General features: G+C 39.2%; 1 pseudogene; it reads left to right on the top strand.

The window, feature by feature from the left end:
• Nucleotides 1-560: 560 nt before the first annotated feature.
• LOC136489035 (uncharacterized) lies at nt 561-2,446 on the top strand (annotated as a pseudogene).
• The last annotated feature ends 5,532 nt before the right edge of the window (nt 2,447-7,978 follow it).

Raw genomic sequence — 7,978 nt, 5'->3', positions numbered from 1 at the left:
TCATGACTACCATATTATTCTACAGAGACTGTTACCCTTAGTCATCAGAAAGATTTTGCCAGAAGATGTTGTCGCGCCATTGATTTAGCTTAGTAGTTTTTTCACTGCACTTTAAATATTGTTTCATCACATGTGTTATATGTTTCTCACTATATTCTATGATAGCTCAGAACAGACATGGACTATGTCTTTCATTTGCAAGGGGGAACCGGGGGGGGGGACAAGAATTTGCTCAATATACAATAGACAGGGATTCGATCACATTTGGTAACTTAATAACAATGAAATCAAATTTGGGGTATGGTGCCAGGGACTACTTGTACTATAAGAGGAGATGTGGTAATGCTGTAGCAACACTAAACGAGATCGAATATGATGTTGATGCCAATGCAATGGTATCAAGTAATGTGGAGGAGAGGGAGGTTAGATTAGTATTGTCAAGGGATCAAATAACAGAGCAAAATGTAGAGATAACACCCATTAAATTGCCAAGAATGGCATCAATTAGTGAAGACTCCACACATGAGTCAATTGATGATTACAAGGTGTGGCTTCACAATATGCAGGAAGAGCGCCAATGCATGGGTAAGTTATGTTGCTGCCCTATTTTAAATGGTTATATTATATTATATTGCAATGGCCACATCACTGATATTAGTATGGTTTTCATAGATTTTAAAGATATATACAGGGAAGACACAGTCAAGACTTACAAAGAATGGTTAAGAGTGCAAGGACAACTCGATGATATTAGTAATATAATAATTTTTCCCAAAATTATTATCAGTCCTTCGCGAACCATTTATAGCTTACACATGTGACCTATTGTCTGCAGGTGCATATGACAACCGTAGGAATCAAATATATTTACTAAATTCAAGTCAAGATAGCAATCCAACACCACCTCTGAACCTACCATCTCATGCTCGCGCGTGAGAAAACATAGGGAAATAGTAAGTAATGCTTATTGTGATTTTATTTTGTGGTTCAGTTCAGTTGTCTCTATGTAAATGATTTTATTTAATCTTTTGCATTGTATATTGTTTTGATTGACAAGACTTCCAAAAGTGGAAGGCACAAGGTACCGTGAAAGGATTGGCAGCCACCCACAAGAGATCTAGGCAGGGCAGTCATAAGCTTAAACTCCAATTCTCTAGACTTGGAGGAGCTGCAGGTGAGAACACACGCACATTTACTGATGAAATATTAGTGTTTACAAGGAAAAAAGCACCACTCATTGGAGTGAGAACATGGAGAGATATCCACGAAGATGTAAAAAAATCAATAGCATGTAATATGATGGTAAGCTGTTGATTTGTTTTTGGTTGTGTGCACATTTTTGTTACTAAATTATTTAAGAAGTGACCTAGTATTTATGTTTAATGTTGAACAGCATAAGTGGGACATTGAGGATAACGAGGAAAACAGAAAAAGATATGGACCATCGCAAATGAGCGTTACAAAGGATGGTGCTCAACATTTAGTGCTATGTACCGGTCGTACACCACCTATGACGAGAGAATGAGACACAAGCCAGAAGAGTTGGACATTGTTGAATGGCACTATATGGTGTTGTATTTTGCCAGTGAAGAATTTCAGGTTTGATGACATTTATTTTATTCTTGCCAATTGAACTTAATGAAATAAAGGCTATGTTTCGAGCACTGCACTATTTTTTTAGAATCAACTCCTTGTGCAGAGGATTAGCAGCAATAATTCTTAGAATTGGCATAATGTAAAGATACACCATCTAACAGGATCAAAGTCTTTTTCTTAGTGTAGCTATGAGCAGGTAATAACTTTAGAAGCACATGCCCATGCTTCCTTGCATGATGAAATATCGCTAATTTGTTACATTCTTGCCAAATTAGAGGGACCCAGTAACTGGTGATGAGCCAAATGATTTGGAGCATTTTATGTTGACGCACAGTAAGAATGGGCGATGGACAAGCCAAGAATCTAGGGACATCTATGTGAGTATACAGTTTGTACAAACCTTATTAAGTGATGCAAAGTGAATGCCTACAATTTCATTTTCAATTAACTACTTTTACTGTACTCTCTTTGTTAGGATAATGCAAGCAGCAAAATTTCAGAGAGGGAAACAAATGGAGATGCAAACATCATCTCAGACGTGGAGAAAACAAGAAAATGCAAATCAACCAAGATCCTTGCTAATGGATACTTGGCAAGGTACCCAACTAGAAGGCAGCTATTGTCTGAGGAATACCAGTACCGCATCTGTTAGGATGTGGCACTCATGGACATGTTTTCAAAGCTACAAGAAAGAATTGAATCTCAAGAGGCTGAAAGGGAAGCCAAAAGGGAAGAACATAGGCGTCAGATGGAAGAAATGATAAAGGCAATAGAGGCCGATAGAGAAGCATTTAGGCAAGAGTTTATGTCAATGTTGCAAGCAGCACAAGGACAAGCATCATTACAATAGGTAATAGTAATGTAAAATCTTAACTTGCCCAATAGATTTAGTTAATGTGTTTATGTGTCTCTAGGTTCTATACTTGTCCGCTGGTTTAATCTTTTAATAGTTTGTTGAACTGAAATCAATGGCTCAGGTAGTTGGCTACAAACCATGCTGGTAGCAGTTTATTTCTCATATATTGCAAAGGCGTTGTTTTGGTGTAGACATTATGCATATCTGCTGAAATTTGAACGCGTGAACAACATCATTTTTTGTACTTTCAAACTGCACTCATGATTTTTCTGACCAAAATTTAAATGCAGGCTAATAAAGATGGGCAAACATGGTGGAAGGAAATGTAACAACTATAGAAAGTGAAGAAATTCACATCAGCAGGTAGTTTGAGAATTAAAGAGTGTTTAATGTTATCATGTGATAGTCCATAGTATGGGGCATAATTTTCCCTCTAACTATTGATTCGTAGGATAACCCAGGTAAAAGCCCGCCGCTAACACAACTCACAGCTACCGCAGCGGCAGGTACAAGTACTACTCGCACAACTAGAAGTAGTGCAGCGAATAAGTCACAAACAGCCCAAAACAAAGGAGGGAATACGACAGTTAGTTTTATTACTACAAAAACATTGAAGGATAATGCAACTAAGAAACGAGCATTATTGTCCAAAAGGAATCAACAAGTTGCACAGGTGATTTTTTTAAGTCCACTACCTATGAATATTTCTGGATCAGATTTCTATCACCGAGAGTGTTTTTTTTGTATATACCTGATTGACTTGTAGGCTTGATCATATAACCGTTTCATGGGTAATTTTACTTTTGACTAATTCTGCAATTTTATTTGCAAACCTGCTAGTCTTTAGGTGTTTTTTTTTGTTTTTGTTTTCCTCATCAATATGACTGAGAATGCAAGCAAAATCTATTAGTCTTTAGGAGCTTTGTTTCTATTTTCGTTTTCCTCGTCAATATGACTGAGAATGCAAGCAAATTATCTATGGTTTGGATTGCAAGTTTTGTAAGTCAATCCCTTTATCATCTTGGTTCCTACTACTACTTGTGTCATATTTATCAACGGAATTGGTTAGGCAGCTATTCTGTTGTGGTCTGAAAATATTACGTACTTGCTGCTGCTTGCGTTTGGTTCTCTGATTAAATTAGTCTAGACTTTTGGCTTGCTGTGTGTGGATATCAGTTGTTCTTTTCTTTAATTGGCATGAACACCTACTGCTAAGCCTGTGAACAATCATGCTGATCACCTACACTACGTAGAAAAAGGTTTTTTGGGGCCGCTGGTAATCCTCTGTAGGTGCGGTTTTGCCAGCCGCCCCTATAAAAGGGTGGCTACAAATCACTGATTTGTAGGGGCGGCTGGTGTTATCAGCCGCCCCTATAAATCGATTTGTAGGGGCGGCTAGATATTGAGCCGCCCCTACAAACCAATTTTCAGAAATCACGAAAAAGGGGCAAAAAAATAGCAATTTTTTTAATCCGAGGCCCCACCGACAGCCACACACACCCTCACTCTACGGTTGTAGCATTTTTTCATGATTTTTGCACACTTTGTGCCGGCCGGGTTTCGAACCCGCGACCTCTCACTCGCGCGTAAACTACTCTACCACTGCACCTCATGATCACTTATGTCTACATTCCATTTTTGTTCCCCACATATTATACAAAACTGAGCATAAATTGATTATTTGAGGCCCTAAACTAATTCAAATAAAAATGCTGTCAACTACAAAGTTTTATAACGTTTCGAGATCTACAACTTTCATTTTGGTAGTTTCTCCATCCGAGATCGTTTACAAAATTTAAATTTTAAATTTGAGAAATTCAAACGTAGTTTTCCGTGACAAGATGATTTCAAATAAAAAAGTTATCAACTACAAAGTTTCATAACTTTTTGAGATCTACAAATTTTATTTTTGCTGTTTGTCCATCCGAGGTCATTTAAAAAATTCAAATTTCAAATTTTTTGAAATTCAAATATAGTTTTCCTTGACAAGATGATTTCAAATTAAAAAGTTGTCAACTACAGAGTTTCATAACTTTCCGAGATCTACAACTTCTATTTTGATCATTTATTCATCCGACATAGTGGTAGTAACATTGTTCACAAATGTTACATATCCCTCTTATTGTTTATGAAACTAAAAGAGAGATATGTAAATTTTGTGAACAATGTTATTACCACTTTATCGGATGAAGAAATGACCAAAATAAAACATGTAGATATTGATAAGTTCTGCAACTTCTATGTTCATGATTTTTTCATCTGAAACCAAATAGTGTTCCAAAATAACGTTTGAAGTTGTTATTTTTTGAAATTCAAAATTCAAATAGAAAAAATACGGTCACATGAAAAGATGGATAAAATAATAGTGGTAAGAACACAATAAATTGATAGGGCATGATTTTAGAAATTTTTAGAAAAAAAAATCATCAAATTTGAAGTTAGTATGAGGGAGAAAGACTAGTTATAAGTTTTAGCCAGAGATTAAAAAGAGAAATCAGAGTTCTTCAACAATTTCAAATTTTAATTTCAAACAGTATTTTCAAGTAGTAAATGATCTCAACTGAAAAAGTTGTCAACTACAAAGTTTAATAACTTTTCGAGATCTACAACTTTCATTTTGATTATTTCTCCATCCGAGGTCGTTTACAAAATTTGAATTTTAGTGCTTAATTTTTAATACTCGGCGTCTATTTGTAGAGGCACTTCAATATTGAGCCGCCCCTACAAATCGGGCCATTTGTAGGGGCGGCTGATAACACCGGCCGCCTCTATAAATCCATTTGTAAGGGCGGCTCATTTGGCAACCATTTGTAGGGGTGACTCAATATAGAGCCGCCCCTACAAAGAAAGCAAGGCGTTGCTACAAATCGTTTTTGTAGTAGTGCTAGTGCCTCCTGTCATGACTGTCTTTTGATATTTTATTAGCTTGTTCTAAATTTGACTTGTTGTTGCTCATGTTAGTCATGGAAGAAATTTTTTATTACCAAAGATCATTCATTAACTGAAAGTTGGTCATTTGAGAAATAAAAAGGAATTGATCATATAGTCTTTTGATGGATAATTTTATTTTGAATGAATCAGCAAATTTGCAAACCCATTACTCTTTAATTTATGATTCCAAATTGCTTACCTTCAAAATGGTTCAGTCCATGCCGTCGTTGCCAAAATAAAACAATTTCAGTTTACCTATTGCATATACTAATGTTAATGATTTTTTTCAGGAGCAAGATAGAGTTTGAGTGGAGCGCACAAGTGATGGGATGGTCAACGTCAAGCCAACCATTGTTACAGTGCTAGACATAGCTCATTACATTTTGATATGTTCAAACTAGCTAGTGTGTGTCGGATACCTTATGTGTTAAAGTTTTGCGTGTGTTATTGACTAAGTTTGACATTGGATGGTTTCATTAATGATTTGTACGAACAAAGCATATTTTGGTTTAATGGATGTCTAAATGCTTCATTCATCATATATTGTTCGGCGTGCAATTATTGTTTGAAGCTACCAAACAATGTGTTGCAATATGGACCATCGACATAATAATTTGGCATTGCAATATATGCTATAGCAGCAAACAAATGGTGTGGCAAAAAACCTCATACCAACGAAACAGTGTGAAAGGATTAAGATGCTCAAGAGGGGGGTGAATTGGGCTAATTCTAAATTTCTTTGCAATAATTAAACTCTACGGTTAGCCCAATTAACCCGTTGTGCCTAGAAAGTGTTTCTATTGATCTAACGCACAAAAATTTAGGACCCTAAGTTCCAATCCTACTCTAGCATGGCAATTCTAGGAATATAAATGACAAGAATTGAATTGCTCAAAGTAAATACTCAAAGTAAAGAGAGAAGGAGGAACGCGGATGATGTTTTGCCAAGGTATCGGAGAGTCGCCACTCCCCACTAGTCCTCGTTGGAGCACCCGCGCAAGGGTGTAGCTCCCCTTTGATCCGCGCAAGGATCAAGTGCTCTCTACGGGTTGATTCTTCGACACTCCATCGCGGTGAATCACCCACAACCGCTCACAACTTGAGTTGGGTCATCCACAAGCTCTCCAGATGATCACCAAGCTCCCAATCACCACCAAGTCGTCTAGGTGATGGCGATCACCAAGAGTAACAAGCACGGACTCTCACTTGACCATGACAAGCCTAATGAGAAGGGTGGATGCACACTTTGCTACTCTCGATCTCACTAATGAGGGCTCTCTTTGGGATTCTCAAATCTCAATCACCTCACTAGGACCTTGCTCTTCTTGGCACTCTCAAGGATGTTTCTCAGCTGTTGAAATGAGCAAAAGTACCCCCTACACACGAATGGAGGAAGTATTTATAACATGGGCTAAAAAATGAACCATTATGTGCCTCTGCGGGGTGATCGGACGCCCTGGTCATGTTGACCTAACGCGCCAGTCAGTTCACCCCGAACTCTAGTGTTTAAAGTGTGACCGGACGCTGGCCAGCGTCCGGTCAGCACTGACTGAGCGCGTTCAGTCATGATTTTCCCTCTCTGGAACCTTACTAGAGTTGACTAGACGCTGGCCCTCAGCGTCCAATCACTTGACCTCTCAACGTCCGGTCAGTGCTGATGGCAGATCATCTGAGTCAGGTTATATGTAGAAAACTCTATAGTAGCACCACTTGTACTCAGCTAGCATCTCAGGCGGCCTCACAGTAACTGCCATGTGGATCAAGAATGTAATCCAGTGAGCATATGGCAGTTGCCTGTGACCCCTGAACCCCTCTGCAATAGTATCCTCCATCTCTAATAGAAGGAGATCCCAAATATCAAACAATGTCTGCTGCATCAGATAGTTCAGTAACCATAGCTGTATGCGAGTCAAGCCCTCACGATACCCCATCCTCGGAAGCAGTGTCCTCCTCATAATGGCATCAAGCACTCTAGCAGTGGGAGTGAGATCACTGGATGTCCTGCTAGACCCCTCGTCGAATGGCTCTGTGAAGCAGTGGTGGACTAGATCTATAGGGGACACCATCCCGCCATGAGGACGTCTAGGGGGCGCTGTCTGTCCATAGCAAACCTCATGTAGCCGGATGAGCTGCTCCTGAAGCCTGAGTATCTCTCTGACCCTAGTGCTCGTCAGCCTGTAATCTCTACCACTGAATGCAAAGTGTATGAATTTGTGCTGTGGGTCAATCCAGAGAGAAGCATAGAACTGACGGACCCAAGATGGAACATATAAGCCTGTCCGTCCAAGTAAATCTGTCAGCCTGGGCAGGTAAGAAAGGTAGGGGCGAATGTGCTCTCCAGCTGCTGCAACAATGGTCTCAATGTTACACACCCTCTGAGATCTAAATACAGCCCCACTATTAAGATATGCATTATAGAAATCTTCCTGCAGAGGTGTGTAGAAACCCTCTGAAGCAAGCTCATCCCGCCTCGGTGGAAACCACTGCTCAAAATCCACAAATCTGAGCTGCTAAACCTGCTTGGCCATGGCGGCCCTCAAATCTAGGTGGGTCACGGGAGGAGGACCCTATGGTTTGGGCAGTGGATGAGAACCC

The sequence above is a fragment of the Miscanthus floridulus genome, chromosome 10, assembly GCF_019320115.1.
Source record: "Miscanthus floridulus cultivar M001 chromosome 10, ASM1932011v1, whole genome shotgun sequence".
NCBI classification, from domain to species: domain Eukaryota; kingdom Viridiplantae; phylum Streptophyta; class Magnoliopsida; order Poales; family Poaceae; genus Miscanthus; species Miscanthus floridulus.
The sequence above is the reverse complement of the archived record's forward strand: the minus strand, read 5'-3'. Positions and strand labels throughout refer to the sequence as shown.